At 40.1% G+C, this 25083-nt stretch overlaps 1 protein-coding gene and 1 long non-coding RNA gene across 2 annotated transcripts in view; one reads left to right on the plus strand and one right to left on the minus strand.

Annotated features, from left to right (window-relative positions):
* LOC113525375 (receptor tyrosine-protein kinase erbB-4) overlaps positions 1–25083 on the minus strand; it is a 366993-nt gene that overhangs the window by 330514 nt on the left and 11396 nt on the right.
* Positions 13253–24914, plus strand: LOC128318316 (uncharacterized). The gene is made up of 2 exons (XR_008301778.1): positions 13253–20236; positions 24687–24914. It is a non-coding gene; the product is annotated as an uncharacterized LOC128318316 (long non-coding RNA).

The following is a 25083-nucleotide window of genomic DNA, read 5'->3' on the forward strand; positions in this document are numbered from 1 at the left end:
CTTTCATTCTTTCTTTTTTCTTCCTTATTCTTTCATTCATTCATTTTCTTGTTCTTTCTCACTTTTTTCTCCTTCTTCTTTCTTTCTTTTTCTTTCTTTCTTTCCATTTATTTATTTTTCTTGCTTTCCTTCTCTCACACTCATTTCTCTCACTCATTTACACTTCTTTCTTTCTTTCTTTCTTTCCTCCTTTCTTTGTACAGATTTACTGTTCTTCCCTTTTTCCTTTTCCATCACAGAATGTTCTTCTTTCTTCTGAAAACACTTCGGTCTTTCTTTCTTTCTTTCTTTCTTTCTTTCTGCTTCTCTGAGGGTATAAATTAGAGCTACTTGTTTGGTGAAACAATTTAATTTTCAGTCCAATTTTCCTCTTTCCTTTTTTTTCTAACTAAACACTTAATCTTTCTTTAATTTCTTCCTTTCTTCCTCGGAGACTGCAGGATACTGATTTTTTTTTATATAGATTATACTCATACATGGTCATTAACATTATTATTTAGCTCATTTCCCAGTAAGTCCTTTATGTGTAGTTCTAAGCACAGTCTGTGTCCTTTATACAAGCCTGAGGAATGACGTTTCACAGAGGAGTGTGTGCGTATGTGTGTGTGTGTGTGTGGGAGGAGAGAAAGCCGGGGTGATGCTGACCCATAATGAATTTAAATGAATGTATTCATGGAGTCAGGCAGGATGAAGGGAACTCCTTCAGCGACTCGTGGCCTCTCTGACTGTTCCACCAGCAGGGTCGTGAGACCGGCACACAACGGAAAAGCCGTTAGGCGTTTAATTAAATGACAGTCAAGAGATATAGATTATGACCCAGGCAGTCAAACCTGAAGCATTACAGCATGACAGAAGCTGCGTGAGAGGCCACGGAGCGCTGAAACGCTGAGGCAAGCTTTTCCCTGCGTGCCTTTTTATTTCAAACAACACAGTCAGCTAAACAAAAGGAGGAAACGCACTTTGTTCACGGTCAGAGAAGCAGCACCCCAAGCAATTAAATAACAGACCCCAGTGGGCGGGATATTGGAGTAAGGATAGCTGAAATAATAATCCAAATAAACCCTCTTTTTTAATAAAAAAGGAAATGAATTCAGACATACGGCTCCACGAGGACGGCTACAGACTCACTGTACACTGTTGCGTACATATAAATCAGAATGTTAATATTTAATGCTGAGACATTTATTTATTTATTTTTACATATACCACAGCGATGGTGGATTCTGGATTCTGATTGGTCAGAAGATTCTTTTTCTAGAACGGCAGCTCTGACAGTAGTTCCAGCTGCAAATCACGGGTTTATATTAATGTGCTCATTGTAATACTTTAGCATTTCTGTAGGAACAGCTGATTCACAGGGACTTGTATGATGGAAACACCAAACTGCTGTGGTGTAAGAGGAGCAAAACACTTTGACTTCGGTGTTATAGGTGAATAACGGTGGTGAAGTAACGCCACTCCATCCCACCACCCCATCGCTGATTTTATTCCTTACTTATCTAGTATCTAACATTACTGGCAAATCAGGAAAATCAGTGTGCACTCAGTTAGGAATGAGGCAGAGAGAAATCACGTACAGTGGTGTATAGTGTAAACATTTACACCACTAATGAGTGTGCTCATGTTGTGTTATTTACAGCCCTCAGGACCTGCCTGGAAATTACAGCAATTTATGACTGTTTTAATTCCATTGTTTATGAAAAACATGATTAAGATCTATATCAGTCTCTGTTTAGTGTTTCAAATATCCATATTTATTTATTTATGTGTACTTGGATTTAAATCTGAAGTAGGAGTGGCCTAAATCAGAAGGCATAACTGGAAGGCATTCCGGCTCTGACAGTTCCTCAACCTCAGCTACATCACTTTAGTTTATAGTTGGTTTCAAATAGAGATGTGCATTTTTTTTTTCTTTTGCTCTCAAAGTTATTATTTGGTTTATACCAAAATGGTATATAGAAACTATTAGCCTAATTTAACCCACAACCTGACCAGGCCATAACCCATAACCCTGACCAGGCAGTTACCTAGCATGGAAGAATGAACACTACACGTTCATGTTAATGACTGTGGTCTTTCTTCGTCCTGCAAGCTTCACATCTGACCAATTGCTTGTGTCCGCATGAAAGTAAACCTTCCCGCTCACACAATGTGGGATCGCAGTTCTAATACACACCTCAAGTCTAAACCAAATGCCCTGGCAAAAAAAATAAATAAATAAAATACAAATACAGATATGATTTATTTTATTTTATTTTATTTTTTTTTGCCAGGGCATTTGGTTTAGACTTGAGGTGTGTATTAGAACTGCGATCCCACATTGTGCGAGCGGGAGGGTTTACTTTCATGCGGACACAAGCAATTGGTCAGATATGAAGCTTGCAGGACTTAGAACGCATCACGAATTCTTTCTGAATAATGTATCTGTATTCAGTTACATTCCTAATCAGGATATTTAGGTAGATTTCAATTTCCCATAAATGGTGAAAAACTGAATAATGAGCAGCCAAATGTTGGAATTTGGTACTTTTATGGATTACTGGATTACTTTAGGATGCTACTGTGTCTCACACCTTTATCTCTGTAACATATAAGACAGATCTACTGCACTATACTCTTATACCCAGAACACACAGGAGCCTTTGTTCATCTTCGCTTTCTTTCTTTCTTACCAGCTTTTAACACAATTCAGCCCGCGACTTTAGCCGGGGAAATTAGCCTCCTGGGTTCGATCTGGACCACCAACTTGTTTTATGGATTATTGACTTTTCAGCATAAAGACTACACTTTGTGTCGCAGCTACTTTATCCTGACACTCATTCATCCGATGCTTTAAATTTCTCACTAAATAAAGAGACAAGACACATCTTACGATTGATCACGGAGACCAGTTTTTTAAAAATAGCAAGCACATTTCTTAGACTCTTACTAACATTACTATGGATTTGAACCTTCAGGAACTCTGAAGTGGTCACTGATGACTTCCTGTTTCACAAATATGACATGACACAGAGGTCAAATTTCCTTAATCATCAAATTCTCATTTACACACAATCAATCATTGCTCTTAATATTAATACATTAATATTTCACTATTTATACATGGTAAATAGTAAATTTGGCTGTTATCTGTGTCTGTGATTGTATTTTGTGTCATTTGCAACACTACATGCTCTATATATGCTTTCATCCATCCATCCGTTCATCTTTTCATTCATTCATCCGTCCATTCATTCATTCATTCATTCATTAATCCATTAATCCATTCATTGCAGTGTATCTGGAGTCTATCCAGGGAATATTGGGTGTGAGGCAGGAATACACCCTGGATGGGATGCCAGTTCATATATTATAAGCTGAATTATTATAAATACTTATATATCATTTATTATGATGTATATCTATTGTGATTGAGCCCAATTTATGCATCTGTCCGAAAATTATTTGCCCCCTTGGCAATAAAAAGTGCATAATCATGTTCATTCCTGCATCTCTTCTAAGCTTTAAAAAGTATCCATGCATTTTTATTCATATAATAATGTGCTGATCCACTGAAATGAGCTCTGTAAATGTCCCGTAACCAAGATCCAGGTCTCGTCTCTGCCGTCCCTCGATCACTGCACATCCACCTGGACGCTTAGAGATAACGGCCATGTTTAACACACCCCATTCCTCAATCCCTATTTATTCAAAGTAATGAGGAAAGGGCTGAGAAGTGAAAAAGTGTGAAGGATGAACACCCAGGTCCGAGGAAAAAAAAATCACAGATTTAAATAAATAAATAAATAAAACGAGGCAATGAAGTTGAATAAGTGCAGAGACGAAATGAAAAGGTTTGAGGGAAATATGAAATCAGGCAGATGCCTAAAAGCAGGCGGGAGGACATGCTTTTAAAAGGCTTTAATAAAAGGATGCTTTTGCTTTCCGCCGAACGCTGGCTGACTCGAGAGGTGTTCAATTTTACGCATTAAAAAGAGGACAAGTGTCATACAGAACAATTCTGTTCATTTGCAGAAAAAGGGCGATGGATCGTATGAAAAGGAGCTGGAGTGGATGAGTTTGAGTGAATACGCTCTCTCCTGATATGATCTGCATCCTATCAAGCCCAACCTGCACAAATATACACACATTATAAAGAGCGATGTTAGTGGAGGAAGATTCATTTTCACTTCAAGCTGTGTATGGAGGTGAGTGACCTGACCTCCTCTCATTCACACGGCTCAAACACTCTCAGGCCTTTTTTATCAGTGCGTGGACCCGGCAGTAGGAATGTGTGTACTGTTCTAATAATAGCATTATTCACTGAGTGCTTTAGCAATGCCACGTTTACAATTCAAAGCATCAAACTGTGACAGGAAAGGAGATATAGCTGGTGTCCATTTCCTCCATCCACTACTGTTCTTACTCACAATGTCAACACAGTCAAATCAGTCAAAGAGCTTTTGAATCTGGAGCTGTTCAAGGTTTTAAACTACCACTGGGATAACAAGCTGAGATGACAAAACATGTTAAATAAAATCCAGTGTAAGAGAAGTAGTAAAAAACACAATCTAGTATTAATCAATGTTGCCATATAGCCCTACGTTCACACTAGCAAGCGCAAAGCCGGGCGTATCACATGTAATTTGTCAGTTGTGGGCGTGGCCTGTCTAACTTCCAGATAATAAACAGTATATATAGCTTCTGTACCTAACTAGTTCAACACAAATTTAAATAAGACAAGAAACAGTGTGAAAATCGCTTGTTTGATTTACATTCAAGGTTTTCTACTTGCTTTGTTGACAGATTAGCAAAGCAAGCTAGCTATACTAGCTACATTCACTCACCAGGGGCACCAACAATCTCTGCTACTTCCTTTCAAGCTTTATTTTTCTTGTAATGACTTATCTATATAGCTTATTTAACAAGAGGTCGGTCATATTTGACAGGATAAGATGAAACGACGTTATAACTTTTATAACACTAAATGGGAACTAATAGCAGCTAAAAGTCGTGAGTGGGGAACTGAAGAAACAGCGGACCACACATACCGTAGAATTGGTCCAAGGAAGCATACGGGCCAATCGTTTAGATTTGTCGCTTTATGGTGTTAAATTTCATTTAAATTTCTGCTTTTGCAGAGATCGTGACTCTGTGTCTCGCACATACGTTGTAAATGAATCCTCGACCTGTCACTTTGTCACTAGTTTGAACGTAGAGTTAGCATTAAAAGGTGTAGGAAATGAAATACCTTTAGAGCAGTTCCACTGAAAATGATATGTTAGTAATAGAGAGAAAATTACACCTTATAACACAGGTTCCCAACCCCGGTCTGCACATTTTAGTGTTTTCCCTGCTCTCACACACCCACTTCACCTCAGCAAGGGCTGGTAATTAGCTGATTAGTTAAATCAGGTGTATTAGAGCAAGGAAAACACTAAAATATGCAGAACACTGGATTCTCCAGGACTAGAATTGGGAGCAGTTTCTTCAAACAGAAATGGAAGAAATGCAGGAAGCTAATAGTTTCTCATTATAGAAGCTGGTGGCCAGTAAAATTAAATTAAATAAAACAAAGGGATGCATTCATTTGATGCTGAGGTGGTCAAATATGAATGAATGGACACAATGGAGACTTTGTTGGCCTTTTATGGACTTCAGTATTACACAATTACTGCAAAACCACATAATCTGATACATGTATAATCATTTAGAATGGACAGAAAATATTTGAAAAATATTCAGTATTGTTTTTTTCTCAATAGCTGTGTAATGTCTAGCTTTCTGTGAGTTAAATATAAACCCTGTCACACACATAGAGGCACAGCGAGAGTCAGGAGAGAGGCAGTCGTCTTCTGAAGCGTCACTTTTCTTTGTACACTTGACCGAGAAGCAAAGCATGAGAAACTCATGAGGTGTAGAAAAAAAAAGGGAAAAGGAGAAGAGGAAACTAAAAAATGCTCCATATCCACATTACATGGCACGCTGTGACACTTCACGTTCAAGCACTCTGGTTCTGAGCGCATTCTTCACAGCGGCAGGGTTCCCACTGACTCGTGCGTAATCACTCGGTTAGATGATGAGCAGAGAAAGGAGGGAAAAAGGGCCGGTACTTACAAAGCACTCTGAAATAAAAGAACCATGCTGATCTGGGATCAGATATTTCTGAGATGCGTTAAGATTTATATTTTGCTCGAAATTCCGAGTGTACGGTGTTGGGCCACCACGAGCCACCAGAACAGCATCAGTGCATTCTACACATCTTTGAAACTGTAATGGAGAGATGAACACTATTATTTTTCAAAAGATATTCCCTTAGTTGGTGTTTTAATGATGATGGTGGTGGTGATGGAGAGCTCTGTCGCTGTCACTCAACTCACAACTCATCACTCCAAAATCTCCCATCGGTGCTCAATGTGGTTGAGATGTGGTGAGCGTGAAGGTCATCGCATATAATCTGCATCATTTTCATCCTCATCAAACCATTCAGTGGGCCCTTGTGCCCTGTGGACGGGGGTGTGGTCATCCTGGACGAGACCACGCCCACCAGGATAGAATCCCCCTATGTAAATGTAAGAGTTTATATTTTTCTACTTTAACTTGGATGAAGATTTTGAAACTTCAGCTTTTACCTGATGATTTATTTAGATGAGTAATTGCACTTTTACTTGAGTAAAGGATTTTTGGTACTTTTACCACCTCTGATCTTGACAAAACACATATAAAGTGGTAATTAAAGCCAGGATGCTTCATAGTTTCTTTATTTTGTCTCGAGTGGCAAAAAAAAAAAAAAAAAAATCTCAGTAAAATTAATCATGGATCCATTTTTCTTGAACACCACGAAATGAAAACATGCAAAAATGGTGAAATTGATTTGTAGCCGATATAAATGTATAAAATGTAAAAACTGACAGTGTATAGCATTTGGATAACAAGGCATGAAACTGAATTCCATGCCTCAGTGTATAATATATGGCATTAAATGGAAGATTTGTTATTATATTTCCATTTGGGTTAAACCCAGAGGATGCAGAATAATCTCGGACTAAGTTCTGGCTCGAAACGGGACCTTTTTTTATTGAAAACCGTTTTTATGCCTAAGCAGTGCCCAGTGAAGCGGGCTATCAAGCCATGGCCAGTTATGAACACATCTATTCCCATTGCAGAGGTGAGCGGAGAGCAGTGAAGTTCTGCCGTTCGCTTTAATTGGCCCGAGCCCTGAGGTACAGGCTGAAATGGAGAGTGAACAGCGTTTAAACTGCAGCCCCAAAAACATATTCATGGCTTCGGAAAGAATAAAAGCCAGTCCGGGTCTCCTGAGCGCAGAAGAATGGCACTTCAGCTAAAAGGCGAGGTCGACTGCCGAAGACCTGCCATTCATCAAACACTTCAGCTGGAACTCACGGCCAAGACTGACAGTGCAACGGAAAACACACACATACACACGCAAACCAGTTTTTATCCATATTCCAAACTCCTTTTTTTTTTATTAAATTATAATCTATTTATAATTTATTAAGTATATTTTACTACATGAGTCAGAGTGTGGATATTCTCATAAAATCTAATGTTAAAAGACATCGTATCCTCCATAAAAAATTCCATTCAAGTTTAATCACCTAACTAATGAATGTATAAACTTTTTGATTACACTTATAAACAAATATAAAAACAATCATTATTACAGCAGCATACATTTGTAAGCAGAACATCTAATAATTAAAAAAAAAACTGCTTACATAATGTGATAATGGGACGACTCTGGACCTACCTATCAATCCGTGAAAACATTTCTTTCTAAAAATATTCTTTATATTTATTCTTTATCTCTCCCAATACATTTAAAAAATACGAATGTGATATAAAAGACAAAATTCTTGACAGATTTTTTTTAAAACATGTTACCTGTTTGCTGATTTAGTGCTGAAATAAGTCTAGAGTATTTACTGCTTCCAGAGTGACTCTTCTGTATCGGGTTATGTTTTCGCACACACATGGAAAGATATCAGATTAAGAAATATCCCGATTGCTTGGCTTGCCTGTTGGAATTATGAAAAAAAAAAAGAAAGCGTTGAACTTGTATTTATCAGCCAGAAACCAGGAATTGTTCTTTTTACCCCCAAAAGTCAAAAGGGAGAATAATCACATTTAAAAATGTCAGATATTTTGACTGCAAACTCCATCTGATTCATCAAAAATATTCATACTTCATCTGATTACAAACTGAATTGATTAGGTTTATGTCCATTTTGTTGCCGCATGTAGCTATCCAACGACTTGATCACAGCACGACATTCACTTAACTAGCGAGGTTTAAACATCTTTAGTGAGCCTGAGTGTTTCCAAACACCCCATTTGATAACTGGCTTCTTACCGAACACAATCTTTACAGGAAGTCAAGACTAAAAAGTAATAAAAACCTTTAAATCTTTCTGGTGGAATATTCCTAAAATTGGGGTGTTGATATCTATGTCACAGGGAGAGAGAAAAAAAATGGCTCAGACTAGATTTTTCGTTGTAGTTTAGTGTCAGTTTCTGTGAGAATAAGCTTAATAATAATAACAATAACATAATAGTGCGTTTGATTTACGTAGTGCCTTTCGAACACCCAAGGTCTCTGTACAAAGTACAAAAGGACTAACAGGAAAAAAGGGAAAATGTTAGGTGAAAAGGTAGGTTTTAAATAGTGAGCTTTTCCTTGTATGAGTATAAGAGTAATTCTGACATGATGTGAACTCACTCAGAAATAGAATGGGATTTTCCTCCAATACATGCTGCATTGGTAGCATGTAAACACATACAACATTCATATAAATCATTGGCTACAGAACCCACAATGCTGTGTTTCTTCTGACTCGGCTCCCTCAGCCCATCAGCTGCTCTGGTTTGACTGACGTCCTTCCTGTAATTTGTTCCGGACATCATGAGTCAAAGCGGACAAAAAGAAAAGGTGCAGGAAGTTCTTTTTTTCCCCCCAAAAGGGCTTAGACTTCTACTTTTCTATTTTCAACTACCATTAAGTGGAGGGAACACTGAATTGAGAAAGCTTTCTGCAGGCTGTGAGAGCAAACGCTGACAGGAGGGACAAAGACGCGTCCTCCATCAGCCCCCTTATTTGACTGGCCTGCCTGAATGGATGTGCCAGAACTTTTAACAGCACGATATTTCTGTGGGCGAGCCACGTACTGGGATTGCGCACACATAAAACAAGTTAATTCCCCTCCTTAATTAAGTCGACTGTTAAAAGCGAAAATGAGGTTTTGTTTTCCTTACATGCATATCAACATTTTGCACTGAGATACAGACAAAGCCAGAGAGTGTGTGAAAGACGGTGACAGAGAGCAGCTGAGGGGAGGGGGAGAGAGAGAGAGAGAGAGAGAGAGAGAGGTGAGACAGGCTCTGGCGTGATTCCTCAGCCGTATTATTTTGGCTGTCCATAATGAGAAGCTTGCTGCCGTGTTGTGATGTAAATGAGGCCGGCCCCTCAGCCAACACCATCCTTAATTGTCTGCTTTGATCTGTGTCTAATTCTGCTAATTAGGGCCCCGATCTCAACGCTGAACATTTTTGCTTTGCCTCCATTGACTAAAGAATCCCTCCTTAAAACCTCCCACACAACCCCTGTGGGTGGAATCAGCTAGCATCATTGGTCTATAACAAAGATTTACCAAAAATCCTATTAATATGTGGTGTTTCTCAGGAACAAAATTAATCAGTCATAGTACTTCCATCATTATCCTTCTTAGAAAGTCAACCAATCTCACCAGAGTCTGGCAAATTAGCCGCTAACGTTACACCATCAGCCACCTACTGTATTCATTCATCTTCAGTAACTGCTTCATCCTGGTCAGGGCGCTGAGCCTATCCCGGGAACAATGGATAGGCTGGGAGGCAGGAATCCATCCATCCCTGGCTGGGACACCAATCCATCACAAAGTACCATACACACACTCATTCACTCCTTGGGGTGATTTAAAATAGCCAATCCACATACATGCATTTTTTGGGAGGTGGGAAGAACCCGGAGAACCCAAAGAAAACCTACATGGACACGGGGAGAATGTGAAAACCTCCCTACAGTAACTCAAGCTCAGAATCAAACCGTGGAGTTGTGAGGTAGTAACACTATCCATTGCACCACTGTGACACCCAGTTATGATATCACTGTCATATACTTCTGAAATACAGCCCTGTTCAAACATTCTTTTGATCATCAGAACATAAAGGAACTTGAGATGAATAAAAGGTGCAAAATGTTTTGACAAATTACCAGAGATTGGCGGAAACCCATCAAGTACAGCTATGCCTACGAATGAGCTAACATTAGCTAAAATTGCTACAAACATACCTAAGCTGGACATCACCTTATTACTCTTCCATAAACCAAAAATAGGCCTCTTTTCTTAATCTTTTCCTAAAGTTTTGTGTAAGAACTAAGAAGTCCTGCCAGATTTAGAAAAGTTCCTATAACGTCATATCTTCATGATATTCACATACGCACATTGATAAGCGCCGATCACCCGTAATTACTATGCTTATTCATGGTACAGCTGGTTTACAAAATTCCCAGAGAACTGAAAATGACAAAATGACAATTAAACGGTAAAAAAAATCTTCCAGTAATGCAGCTCAGCCATTGCGGTGCATCAGCGTCCACAGACACACACGAACTCTTCCTCCCTTTATAGGGCGCCATTACTTTTGTCCTAATGAAATAGTCTTACAGGTTTTAATTTATGGATTTGTTTTGGATTGCTTTCTTTCAGGTCATTAATAAGAAATGATTAAGATACACAAATTATCCATTAAATTGGTGTATAATTAAAATAAATAAATCATATAATCTTGACAGCATAATCCGTATATAAAATCATCACTTAAAGCCAGTCGATTAGTCAAGTGTCACATTAGTGAGTCTCATAAATAAAGTCAGGATCTCTCATAGGAAATAAACATTTTCCCAGCTAATTGCTTTTTACAAAGACCACATTTCTTATGTGAATGCTCCTGCAAAAGACTCACGAATAAATGTATTCGTTTCCAGCTGACCCCACCCACCGAGGCTGACTGACAGGTGATTTACAGAAAAATATTCATATTTGATTTTGTTTACTATGGCCCACTATATGTATATTGTATTTACACCACATGGCTATCTAACATGTTTACTTCGTTTCGGCAGGAACCTGATGCTGGCTTTTCTTTTGACATTAACACACCCGTGATCAAATTGAGTCATAATAAACACCTCCCTGTCTGCCACACAATGTAGCCAAACTCCTACTGAAACCTCTACTACATCTACACACATTTGCCTGGCACACACCACACACACACACACACATACACACACGCTTTTTTAATCACCATCCATCAGAGCCTGCATGCATAGACACCTGTGCTTGGTTGACAGGTTATTTTCAGGCTCGACAGGCACCAATTTACTCTGCCAGCATGTTCAAGACAAAAACATGTGTTTTCCAACTACCTGAGATCTGACTCAGTTAGAGAACCATGTCTTGTAAAAACTACAAGATTCAAAAAGACAGACAGAGAAAAGATAGAGAGAGAAATTGTGTTACTAATATTAGCTGTCAACACTAGTCAGACCTGAAATCAGCAACATGCAGAAATACCAGAGACAAACATGAAGTTCTTTTTTCTGCTAGGGATACTGAGCTGCTGTGGAGACAGAGGAAACATTGTGCCTCCAAAGTAGACATTTTGCCAGGACTGAAAGCCTGTAACCTCTCTATTTCTTTCCTTCCAAGCACTTAGCCATTAGTGGTGCTCACCTGTGGGTCTAAGTAGGCAATTTGACTCACCTCTGTTTTCACATCAGCAGAATATAAGCTAAAACTGAAAGGGTCTCACATTAGAGCTTGACGAATGGTAAGTTTTCCCATCAGTGAAATTAAAGGGTCTGTGGAGACTCCATCTGCCTGTAGAGGTTCAGATTTTTCTGATCCATCAATTGGCATGCTTTTAGAAGGTAGGAGAAAAGCCTGAGGAAACGTACACAGACTTAGGCACATGCTAAAGTCCTCACATACAGAAACTCAAGATCATGATCGATCAGCTTTTCCAAACTCCCAAAAATTGGAAAGAGCCCAGCAATTAACTAACAAGCTGAATCTGACTTGTGTTCTTTACGCTTTCCTAGTGGTCTGTAGGCTTACATAGTCGTCTAAAGGCTTACTTTGTCAGTAGTGGTCTGTCTGCTTACCTGGTCTCTATAGGCTTAATTAGTGGTTTGTCAAATAAACTAGTCATCTGTAGACTTATCGAGGAGGCTGCAGGAGTATATAGTGTTTTATAGGCTTACATAGTGGTCTATAGGTGTGTACAGTGTTTTATAGGTTTATATAGTGGTCTATAAGCTTGTCCTATTGTCTGGAAGCTCTACTAGTGGTCTTAAGGCTTATCAAGTGTTCTAAAGGCTTACCTTATGATTTTTAGGTTTGCCCAGTCGAATACATGCTTACCTAGTAGTCGGTAGGGTTACCTTGTGAGCTTTAGGCTTATGTAGTGGTCTATAGGAATACCTAGTAAGTCTTAGCTAGTATTACTTCATGTTACCTGGTGGTCTATAGGTATATCTAGTGATCTGTAGACTTACCTAGTGTTCCGGAGGCTTATTTATTGGTCTACAGGCTTGCCTAGTGGTCTGTAGGTGTACCTTGTGATTGTTAGGCTTACCTAGTGGTCTATAGTCTTACCTAACGGTCTGTAGGCTTACCAAGTAGTCTGTAGGCTTGTCTTGTGATTATTAGGCTTACCTAGTGTTCTTTTGGCTTATTTATTGGTCTATAGTCTTAGTCGGTGGTCGGTAGGCTTGCCTAGTGATCTGTAGGCTTCCCTTGTAATTGTTAGGCTTACCTAGTGGTCTGTAGTCATACCTAGTGGTCTATACGCTTACTTAGTAGTCAGTGGGTTTCCCTTGTGGTCATTAGGTTTACCTAGCAGTCTTTTTTATCCTATCAGTGAAATCAACAAGTCCTTGGAATCACCATTTGCTTGCAGAGGTTTAGCTTTTATAAGGTGCTACAAATCTGAGGGATCAATATTTATCTAATGAGCTGTATTAAGTGGCAGTGGGCTCTTAGGATTGAAACAGAAAGCAAAACATTTTGAAAAAAATTAAGGATTACCTAATGGTCCATAGGTTTAGCTAGACATCTTTAGGCTTACCTAGGACTGTATGGTTACCTATTTATCTGAAAAATTTCCTAGTGGATTTTAGACTTACATAAAGGCTATAAGGCTTAATTGAGTCTGGATGTTCACATTTATTTATACATATACACATCACCATTTATCACCATAAATTTGAACTTTAATATATAACCAGATTCCAACAGAACCAGATTCTCTAAATAACCCAAGGCATGAAGACATCAAGTCTTGTCTCCTCTTTTAATGTCTTTCACTGTTTTAATATTATTCATGCAATTCTTCCTTTTTCGCTGTCACCTTTGACTTGCTCACTTGCCCAGAAGGCCAACCCAGACTTTGACTACTTCACACAGCAGACCAAAGAGACTTTGTGCTTTCCCTAGGATCAATACTAATCACCTGTAATAGATCACAAAACTGTAGCTTGCGGCTACGCTCAGCTCGCTGGTTCAAAAAAAATTATGCCCGGATTTGATCAAACTAAATCCAATATGCCTCTAGGCCATCTCTTTTATGTGACATTATGATGATATTATGGTGATACTATTGCTGTTTTAAGAAAACTAGCAAATAGAGGAGTTTTTACCCTACTTAAAAACCTGCTTTGAAGATTTCTGATCTGCTCAAAAGTTCAGAATCTCTCCAGCTTATACTATAGCTTATAGTATAAACTATACAGACCAAATTCACATACAGTCTAGAAAACAAGACAACTGGTAATAAGGGTATGGAATGAAGAAGCAGAGCTACATCTCATGCTAATCAGTAGATGATCTTTTAGCCGGAACTCTAAACAGCTCTCTTCTGTTTGACAGAATATGTGAGGTGATTTCTCCTCAGTGTGTAGAAAAGTCTTGGGAAGAGACACCAATTTGCAGTGGCCTACCATTAAAGAATCCGCTTGCATGGTTACGGTAAAAAAAACTAAAACAAACCAATTCCATCTTGTTCATTCATGTGCTAATTAGCATCTAACTCATTAGCACGAGTACCTCCTCCTTAGACCAAGACACTGATCTGTTAAGGTGAAAGTTTAGATATGTCTTTTAACTCCCATCATTTTTGAAGTTAAGCAATTGCCAAATTTGTTTAGAAGATACAGTACTAACAGATAGATGCATCTTGTACAGGGTAAAGCTACTACATGGCAATGATTTGTCTGGAAGAACATCTGGATTCTGGGACTTGAACATCCTAAATTACTGCAATTTACTGCTCGAAACACTCATTTGTTCCTAACAAAACTAATGATTTTGAATGTATGGAAGAACAGGAAGTTTCTGAAGCAAGAACCTGGAGCACTCTGAACAGCCTGGGTGTTGTCTGAGAGAGTGTCGAGCCTTATTAGCACAGATTAAGATTTACGAGAGGTTGTACAACAAGGGTCGAAACCCACTCCATCTGTCCCAGAGCCACAGCTAACTGAAGTGCCATGCTAATGAGCGTTTTGTCCGTTTTGTTGTTATAATCAAATTGATTAGGGAAAACAGAGGGGCAGATGGCAGCAGAGAAGGAAAAAAAATCTCTCTCTCCACCCCTCAGATGGTCGTGGAACTTTCCGCAGGGTGCAGATACAGATGTCTGATTGGAATGCTGGTGAGCACTAGCCAACTTTCTAATCACCTTTCACTGGGGGACTGCTTCCCTGTGCAGAGACACACATGTGTACATGCACAGCAACAACTCCGGGGGAGATCTGAAACCATCAAGAATGCATCTCGATGCTCAAAAATGCACCTCTAGCCGGTCATTGCCTTGGGGCAAAAACACTGCTTAAATGACCCAGACTGAACACTCGCAGGTTTGCTAAAGAAGGCAGCTTCTGGACCGCACCGCCAAGCAGCAAACTAAAGAAAACACTCTGTCCATGCCTACGAGGACGTATGGCTGAGGATTTTCAGGCATGCAACTCCACAGAGAGCTGGAAACAGCTGAACATGGCAGAGAGAGCAATGCTCAGATCGGTCCAGAGCCTCCTGGGCTCCATCAGACTGGCATCAGGTGGCAATCTCCACCTCGCGACAGATGGCATCAGCGTGCCTCCTGAGCGATCAATAACACAAAACAGAGAAGATGCTGAAGCAGGGCCTTCTGCACTGTATGCTTTTGAGGCTGACTGCAACCATTCCAGGAAAAAATGAATGCTTAAATGTTGCAGGTTTTTTTTTTGTCCTTGTTCATTTTGGTAAAAAGTTCACCAGTGGAGAATTTCGGACCCAAACATTAAATAAATACCCACATGTTTTTATCCTAATCTCTATCTACCTTATCTGTATTGTCTGTCTGATTACCACAGATAATGATTTCAACATGTTTCGAAATACTCAGAAGATTCCAAAGCCTGTTTTCTCTAAACCATCTTTTAATAAAAGTGTAAGGGCAGTTGTTGAAGTTTTTTGTAGAACACGTCCCTCAATTTCCACTTTTTTCACTCACTTATTGATCTTCAGGAACTGCTTTATCATGGTCAGGGTAGGAGTGGATCTGGATTCCCAGGAACAATGGGCAAAAATTCTTGTCTACGGGAATCACACATGCATTATAGATGCAGTGGATAGAGATTAAGTTGAAAAACGCTGAGTTATGTCCTTAATAAGATGTATAGAAGTATAGTTAAAAGTAATATGCATCTCTCTTTCTTCTTGGCCCTGTTCTCTTCCCACATAAAGACAAAGAAAACTGTGTGTGTGTGTGTGTGTATGAGAGAGAGACTTAGATACATTCGGTATAGTCAGGTGGTACAGTGCCGGTGGGGAAGAGGCCGGCCCTGCCAGCTGCCCCGGGGGTTCCGCTCACACACGCGGCTTCCTCTACCGGCCCGCTAATTAAAACCACCACACACACACACATGCTGATCAGAGTGTAACGAGGATGCATTCACTGGGGGGTGTGTTCTTCACACGGCGAACTTGGTGTTACACTACCGAGTCATTCTGGTTCTGTGATACACTTACGTTCTTTTTCAACCACTCTGCTGTTAAACATCGTGCAGGATAGAGGTGAAAATATAACAAGATCTTCAATGAATATTGAGCTCTATTTGGAGTAAAGTGAAAGAAAAAAAAACGCCTGTAGAATGAATGCAAATTTTTCCCAAGGGGAAAAAAAACTTCAAGACACACAGACAAAGAGACCTTTTTTATCATACAAGGAAGCAGTTCATCAAATTAAGACATCAGGCCTTAACTGAAGCAATTTGCTAAAAGGGAAGGGCTACTATCAGTAACAAGTTTGCCTGCTCCCAATAAGCGGACTTGCCTGTTTGACAAAAGACAGCGTCTCATACAATTGTTTTATTCATGTCCCTGTCTCCGCCGCCAGCGTGTGTGTGCCTGTCAGGAGACGAAAGCGCAAATGGAATCTGAATAAACTCACACCAGGGTGAAATGTAAGGCACATGCGGGCATCATGAAGTAGCATCTTCTTCTGTCAGAGGGGATCCATGTCCTCCATCATCACCTTCTCCACCAGCTGAGAATGTGACAGAATGATTACAACAGGGACTCGTAGTCAGGTTGAGGCCTGTGTGTGCCTCTAATCACATCAGATCAAATTAAAAGGAAGCCAGAAAAATCTCCCTAAAACCTTAGAAGGAACCAGTTCTGGTTTAAATGAAACCTGATCAGTAATGGAAAGGATCTTATTATACTACATGGTTCTTCAAGGGTTCTTTAAGAGTTCATCAGAAATTTAAGGTCATTCTCACATTTACGCTTCTTTCCAAATTCAGGGATAAGAGTTTGGCATGTATGGTGAAGCAAGAAAGCCATTTTCGAGCCTGGAAGTGGATCCCTGCTCCACTTGTAAATGGTGGTCTGGGGCTTTCTTCATCCAAATCATGGTGCCTTCCACATCAGTGCAGAAGCTATCCCATATCAGAGCTGTACACTGAGTCCCGTGACTGGTTCAACCTGTCACTAAGTTTCACGATGACGGTAACCATGAGAAATTTTAGGAAGCTAAGGACACTTAACTATCCAAAGAACCCCTTCTGATTTAATGTTTGGTTCCAGCGAATCATCCTCCAGTGTGAGCTAACACAACCAATAGCTAGTCCAGTCCATCACTGTCTCCAGTTAAATCATTTTCTAAATGGTTTCTGTGATCCATTTTGACCTCTAGTGACCTGTTATATCAACCTCAAGAGCCTCAAGAACATCGACTGCATAAACTTTCAGAGACTCCAAGTCTTCATGCTGAGCTGAAATAAGCCACCATTCTTCACAGTGAACACTACAGATGCAGTCACTTCGCTGATGCAAACACCCCCAAAAGTAAGTGCACCCCAATAGACTTGAATTCATTTTCACTGTTTTTAAGGTAATTTTCTTCTTTCAGATAAATGACAGGAAGAAAAAAAATATATATATAATGAATTAATTAATATACTGAAACTGATTCCATTCCATGCTTCATCATACCATAATGTATTTTTCTTTCATTTTGGCATTTTGCCAGGTCTTAGAATCAGTGCTCTGAATATAAATGCTGTTGGTTATAAAATTAACCTTGATAAATTTTAAGTAAGTAAGAAGGAAGTTAAACACAAATACTCAAATATTGCAAATATTGCAAATATTTTCCTTCACATAATGACCACACAGTGAGACAGTGAAGAACACACCGAGTTCAGGGTCGACTGCCAGCCAGTCACGGCCACTAACATTAAATTTTAACACTGTCCATTTTTTACCAACTTGCTTGTTGATGCACACATAACAATCATCAGCAAGACAAACACAAGAGAAAAAGTATTTTTTTTAAAAAATATGAGAAAAAGAAAGTTCACCAGAGGGGACCCAGTGCAGACAGACAGGACAGGATTAGCAAGAAAGAATAATAATAATATTAAAAAAAATATTTCTGCTTTGAGGGAATTCATATTCATGAAGGTTTCACATCTGCCTGAACACACAGAGTGCACATTCATACAGGCGAGACAAGTTTTTCAACCCTTTCCAAACAAAGTTTAAAGGTAAAGTCTAGACTGCTTTTTCACTGTGACTTGCTAGATATAAACTTCAGCATAAATTGTCGTGGTATTATTATTATTATTATTATTATTACTGTACCACACTACAGTAAACTATTGCTGTGCTGTTCATTTCGACATGCTTGTAATGATGAGTCCAATTGAGTCTTCAGATTAACATAAACTGTCAGGTTCCTTTAATAATTTATTGACATGCATAATGTATATCATACACCAGACCTTCAGCTGTTTTTTTTTTTTTTTTTTTTTTTGAGTGAAGTTTCAAGAGAAATATCTGTGATTCATGCAACGGATCAATTAAGCTCTCAGTATACAGAATGCCTGCATGGGTATAATAATAATAATGACATGATAATTAATTTTATTTATAGAGCACTTTTCATACACAAGGTGCTGTAGCTCAAAGTGCTGAATAATCAAGTAGTAAAAATAAAATGTATATATAAGATAAAGTGAAAATATAAATACACAAAAATAAACAAATACAGAATAAAATGACAAAAAAATCAATAAAATAAATATAATAAATGTATAAGGAAACACGTACAGTGAGAAGAGCAGCGGTCCTAAAATTGAAACTTGTGGCACTCATTAATTAACACAGACGAACAATTTCCCAAAGCAACAACAACAACAACAACAACAAAAAAATCTCTCTACTTATTAAATATGACTTAACGCTTTCTAAAATGGTTCCTGAAAGGCCTACGCAGAGACGATGGCTAAGGAGTGGGCAGTAAAAATGCGCGCAAGGTGCCGTGAAATGCTCACAAACAAAGCTATTCATGAGAGCAGTTCAGTTCAGCGAGCACTGAGCAATTCTTAATGAGCACACTCGCTGATATTAATCTGCATGGTCAGGTCAACTGTCCTCACACTCTCTATATAATCTCAAATATAAAACTCAGAACAAGGAGTTCATTGCTAGCCACACGCAGCAACAACAAACATAAACAAAGCTAAATAAAATGCGCCATGACATCCCTGATTGATTAGTACTAAGCAGGTTACTCATTCCTGTATGAACTACTTGTACTCAGTATCGATGAATCTAACACATGAAAATTGCTCACATAGCTGAGAGCTGTGTTCCAGCCTTAACTCTCAGCAAACAGGAGGAACAGAGGGAGGGAAGATTTTATTTTCCCGGTAGGTCTATAGCAAGCCACGAAACCCTACTTACACTCCATCACAGGCAGAATGACAGTTGACGTGGTGAAATTTACGTGGAAGGTCAGCAGATTTACAGGCGCCACGTTCACCCACACAATCGCAAATAAAAATCAGACTCAAACATAAGCCGAGCAATGAGTTAACAAGAGACAGGGAGAAAATTGGAAAATGTCAGACAAGGTGGAGCAGAAGAATGAATTTGTCCAAGTGTGTGTGTGTGTGTGTGTGTGTGTGTGTGTGTATGAGATAACTGGCTGGAAGCAGACAGACATTTTTCCCCTCAGTGTCCAGTTCTAATGCAGCAAAAAGACATGAAGAGACAGAACGAAGAGAAAGAAACGGAGCTGTGGATTGAAAGCTTGTGACAGGTGAGAAGTCATGCACGAAAGAGTGACAGAGCAAAAAAGGGTCAAAATTGAGAAAGTGAGAAAGGCGTGTATGTATGTGTGAGTGAGTGAGAGAGAGAGAGAGAGAGAGAGAGTGATGGAGGCTCGGTTGGTGTCAGGGACTGTGTGTCCTGTGCCAGGCTGGAATAAAGTGTCCGTGTCGAAGGCCCGAGCTTCCCCAGGGCTGTGCTGATTAATTGAGCTGTCCGAGCCCTCTGATGGCGGCTCCTTTACGTAGAGCTCCTGGGAAACTCACCCCGCTTCCATCAGAAAGGAAAAAAAATCGTTTTCCCGTGCTAAAATTAGAGACTTTCGCTTTCTCACTATGTTCTTACATCAGCATGCGCTTCACCTTGCCGGAGGGGTTTAATGATCGTCATGAGAAAGAGAGACAGACAGAGAGAGAGAGAGAGAGAGAGAAAGACAACAGGACAGACAAACACCGGGCCACTTGGACACGTCCCCCTCCTGCCTCTGTCACTCACAGGCTGTGTGCGCAGCGGCTGAAGATGAAGCACCGCTGTCTCAGGTAAATGGCCACCAAAGGCCAAAAATGGCGCAGTGTTGACTCTGGGCAAAGCTCAGCTATTTTATTATGCCTGACCTAACTTTAGACTTTGGAGCCTTTTCATTTCTGTCATGTAGGGGTCCAGAATAAAGTGAAATGTGTGAGCATACAAACGGGTCAGGGTGGTTGGATTTTGTTCTATTTTACAGAAATAGAAAAAGTAGAGAAAAAGTATGCTCACTTCACCTCTAATCTGAACCTTTGTAACATTTTATATTCAGTCTGAGTCTTTATAAATCTGTAAGTGTGAGACAATCTTCCCATTCCAAATGATCTAAAGTAACCCCTACATCTTGACCGCACAGGGGAGATGAATAAGTATATTAATAATTAATTATTTCTAGGTTAAATCTAGATCCCTAAAGAGCTCATTGGCTTGAGAATGCTCCACCATGTGGAGGTCCGGGTATAACATTTAGCAGGATTGATGTTGCCTACGTAGCGCTTTGCAGCACCTGTTGCCATTTCCCTGCACCATAACCAGGTATAAGTGCTCTGGATCATGCTAAGTCACTTCTCAAGGACTTTTCTCCCTCTCATTCTCTTTCTCTCGCTCCCTCTCTCCTTTTTCTGTACCGAGCAGTGGTATTTCTGTCCTGCTGCAAGGTGACTGCTTGTTCCTGCTTATTCAGGCTCCGGGTAGCTCAGTCTGTGTGTTTTTTCGGTGCTCTTTTCATATTTTGTTCGTGTTTTTTGCTCGTCTAACCTTTCTCTTTGCCACACTGCCACCTTTCACCTGTCCTCTCGCACAAGCGGCTCATTTATAACCAGCAACTTGCACAAAATTCAGCATGAGGCACAATCAAATGTTCTCTCAGGCCTGACTGCAAATGCTTACACATACAACATGAGGTGGAGCAAACACACACACACACACACACATACACACAGAGAACACAGCTAATTAAAGCAATGCTTCCATGTCAACTGTCCACTCAGCCATCTGACTGGACTCCACATTTTTATTCATCTGCACACTGAGATGAATCCGGAGCGGCGCTGCAGTCGCCTTGGAGCCGTCAGTATCGCTCAAAGCAGCTCTGTAATTACACTCAAATGCAGATAAGCTAAAAATACTTTAAAAAAAGGATTACAGAAAGAATATGCAGGAAACAGAGAAATCATTCTTTCAGTACAACTCACAAGAGAAAGAGCAAAAAGAAAACCCCAAACAACATGAAATGCTCCAGAAGAGGAGGGGTTCCGCATTTCCTCTCGGCGTTCTAGCCTGTTATTACTCTTTTATTTGTTAACTCTACTATTCAGGAGCTGAGAAGAAAAAAAAAGTAGGAACAAAAAACATAAAGTACAACAACTCACTCAGTTGTCAAGACTTCAGAGAGGAGAAGAAGAAAAAAAAAAGAGCAAAGAGACAATTAACGAAGTTATAATTCTGTACGTCGGGCTAATGAGCATGTCTTAGTGAGGATTAGGCCGATGGGCATTGTCGTCGTAATTCCTCTCTATTGTAGTACGCACAAAGCGAGGGATGAAAGAAGACGGAGGAGGAGGAAAGAACCAGAAGAGCAGCAGAGTACCATTTTGGACGAGTGACGCTGTCAGTCACAATCTCTCTTCACTCAAGCTAGACAAATCCTCAGCATGCCGCTCGGCGAACGCTACAACTACGACGTTGTTTTTAATTGTAGCCTGACAAAAGCTGTCTCGAATTCACCGCTGAGGCACAAAAGCAGCTCTCAGACTTCATCTTCACGGACATTTGAGCAGCACTTTGGTAAGATGAGTCACAGGCCAGCGTGCTCAGAATGACTGTACGGTGCAGCGCTAGCTCGGGCCCTGAACAATAGCCGACGAGAGCTTAGCATTGATTGGCATCGCGCTGTTTGTTGGCTTTGTGCCTGTCAGTCTTCACCTCCTCCCAGTCAACACTGCCGGCTACATTATTATCCAACATGTCTGTTTATTACCAGTTACAGCAGCAAACACTGACGTTGTTTTTTTGTACGAAAATATGTCGTTACCAAGGGAGAAATTAACTTCGGATACTTCACCGGTCGCTAGTAGCTCAGGGTTTGGACTAATCATTGCACAGTTTTGGGTTCAAATCTATTGTTATAAAATATAAATAAGATTTTTATCTGGTAAAGAAATGATAGACACTGAGAATTTCAGAGAATTCGAAGTGAGGCTTTACCACAAAAATAATTTGCATAAACAACACAACTTGAATTCAAATGTTGCTGGTCACCATGTCAGTAGTCGTCATGTTGCTATCATGTTGCTGGTCACGTCATGTCAGTAGTCACCATGTTGCGGGTTGTCGTGTCTCTGGTCATCATGTCGCTAGTCAGCAATGTCCCCGGTTGTCATGTCAGTAGTCATCATGCCACTTGTCACCAGGTTGCAGGTCGTCACTCTGCTGATTCTCATGTTGCAGGTCGTCACGTTGCTGGTTGTCATGCTGTGGGTCGTCATGTTTCTTGTCATCATGTTGCTTGCTTGTCTTGTGGCTAGACGTCATTTTGCTAGTCATGATTTTGCTGGTCGTCATGTTTGGAGTCATCATTTTGCTGGTTGTCAGGTTATTCAGGTTATAGTCTTGTTGCTGATCTTCATGTTGCTCCCCGTCATGTTGCTCCATCATGCTGTTGGTCATCATCTTGCTCCACGTCATTTTGCTGGTTGTCATGTTGCTGGTCATCATGTTGGTAGTTGTCATGTTGCTGGTCGTCATATTGTTCCGAGTCATTTTGCTGATCATCATGTTGCTGGTCATCATTTTGGTAGTCGTCATGTTGGTAGTCATCGTGTTCCTGGTCATCATGCTGGTAGTCGTCATGTTTCTGGTCATCATGTTGCTCCCTGTCAGGTTGCTGGTTGTCTTTTTGCTCCCCATCATGTTTCTGGTCATCATGTTAGTAGTTGTCATGTTGCCTGTCGTCATGTTGCTGGTCATCATGTTGGTACTCGTCATGTTGCTGGTCGTCATGTTGGTAGTCGTCATGTTGGTAGTTGTCATGTTGGTAGTCGTCATGTTGCTGGTCGTCATGTTGGTAGTCGTCATGTTGGTAGTTGTCATGTTGGTAGTCGTCATGTTGCTGGTCGTCATGTTGGTAGTTGTCATGTTGCTGGTCATCATGTTGGTAGTCGTCATGTTGGTAGTCGTCATGTTGCTAGTCGTCATGTTGGTAGTCGTCGTGTTACGGGTCATCATGTTGGTACTCGTCATGTTGCTGGTCGTCATGTTGGTAGTCGTCATGTTGCTGGTCGTCATGTTGGTAGTCGTCATGTTGCTGGTCATCATATTGCTGTAATGTCTTGCTGGTTGTTGTGTGGCTGGTCATCGTGTCGTTGCTTGTCAGTATTTTAGCTGTGTATAAAGTGATTAGTCACCTGTCGCTTTGTTACTTGCTACCAAAGCTGCCAGTACACATTTTGGTTACTGTACTGGACGCTCGGCTCGGGTGATTTTCATTCCTTAGCTTCTATTTGGGCAAAATGTCTACTCAGAGCCCTTGGAATCATTTCCACCCTATTATTACATCAGCCCTGCTTGCTAGCAGTCACTCACGAGGCTGGATCAGATTAGATATTCTGTTTTTTATTGCTTATGGCTTGTGTGATAGTGAGCTTGCTAATAAAACTCGGACAGTCTGGCAAGCAAGGTAGATTGCCAATAAACTGTACAAAAGTTTGTGTATACATACAGTAAGAGTTGATGTATCACCACTAAATTAGGTATAAAATGTTGAATTGGTCAAACCAGAGTTGATTCTTAAGCATGAACTTATTTACTATGATACATTACAGTGCTACATTTTTTTTTTTTCATATCCAATCTGATCATGCCTCTTTCTATAAATGACTGTGGCTTCCCTCTAAAGTGCTGCACATGAAGGTTGTGGTTTTATTGATTCCCTGAGGCCAAGCTCTGAGATAAAGTAAAATCAGATCAGCAGCAGTATAACCAGATAAGCGCTGTTTACTGCTACTGGCCCATGGTCACATGCTGTATATGAATATAGCACAAGTGTGGAATGTGAGCGAGCAACAGATCACACACAAACACACACACAGACACAGAGAGCACAGCACAGCAGGTGCACATAACAGCATATGAGAAAAGGGAAATATCTCACTCTCACACACCCACACATACAGCAGTGGGCGGGGAAAGCGTCCCGATTTCCCCATTAAGACATTTCACACTTAATGCAAGCTATAATTGTAACACTATGACACTCAGCTTCTTCTGATGAATAGCCATGTAATGAAACCACCACAGACGATGCAAAGATAAAAAGCGAAGAAGGAAATATGGTATCAGAGTGAGAAGTCTAAACATAGAAGGATATCTATTTCTCTTTCACTTTTTGAGAAACCTAAAAGTATGTAAACTGTGAAGGAGGGTTCATATCCATCCATTTTCCGTACTGCTTTTCCTACACAGGGTCGCGGGGAAGCCTGGAGCCTATACCAGGGAACTCGGGACACAAGATGGGGGACACCCTGCACACACACATTCACACACTACGGACAATTTGGAAAATGCCAATCAGCATGTCTTGGGACTGGGGGAGGGATTCGAACCCCCAACCCTGGAGGAGGCCAAACATGCTAACCACTAAGCCAACATCCCCCCCGAGGGTTCATATAATGAGCAGAAATTCCAAATAAATTAATAAATAAACACACAAGTAAATACATAAATAAATAAATAAGAAATTTATTTTTAAAAAAAAATTAAAATGACAATATAAAAAAAGAATTAAAAAAAAAGAATACAAATAAATTAAAAAAAGTCTTGTAAAAGAAGTTTAAATATTTAATCCATTTTGCCATCGGAA

The sequence above is a fragment of the Pangasianodon hypophthalmus genome, chromosome 5, assembly GCF_027358585.1.
Source record: "Pangasianodon hypophthalmus isolate fPanHyp1 chromosome 5, fPanHyp1.pri, whole genome shotgun sequence".
Taxonomy (NCBI): domain Eukaryota; kingdom Metazoa; phylum Chordata; class Actinopteri; order Siluriformes; family Pangasiidae; genus Pangasianodon; species Pangasianodon hypophthalmus.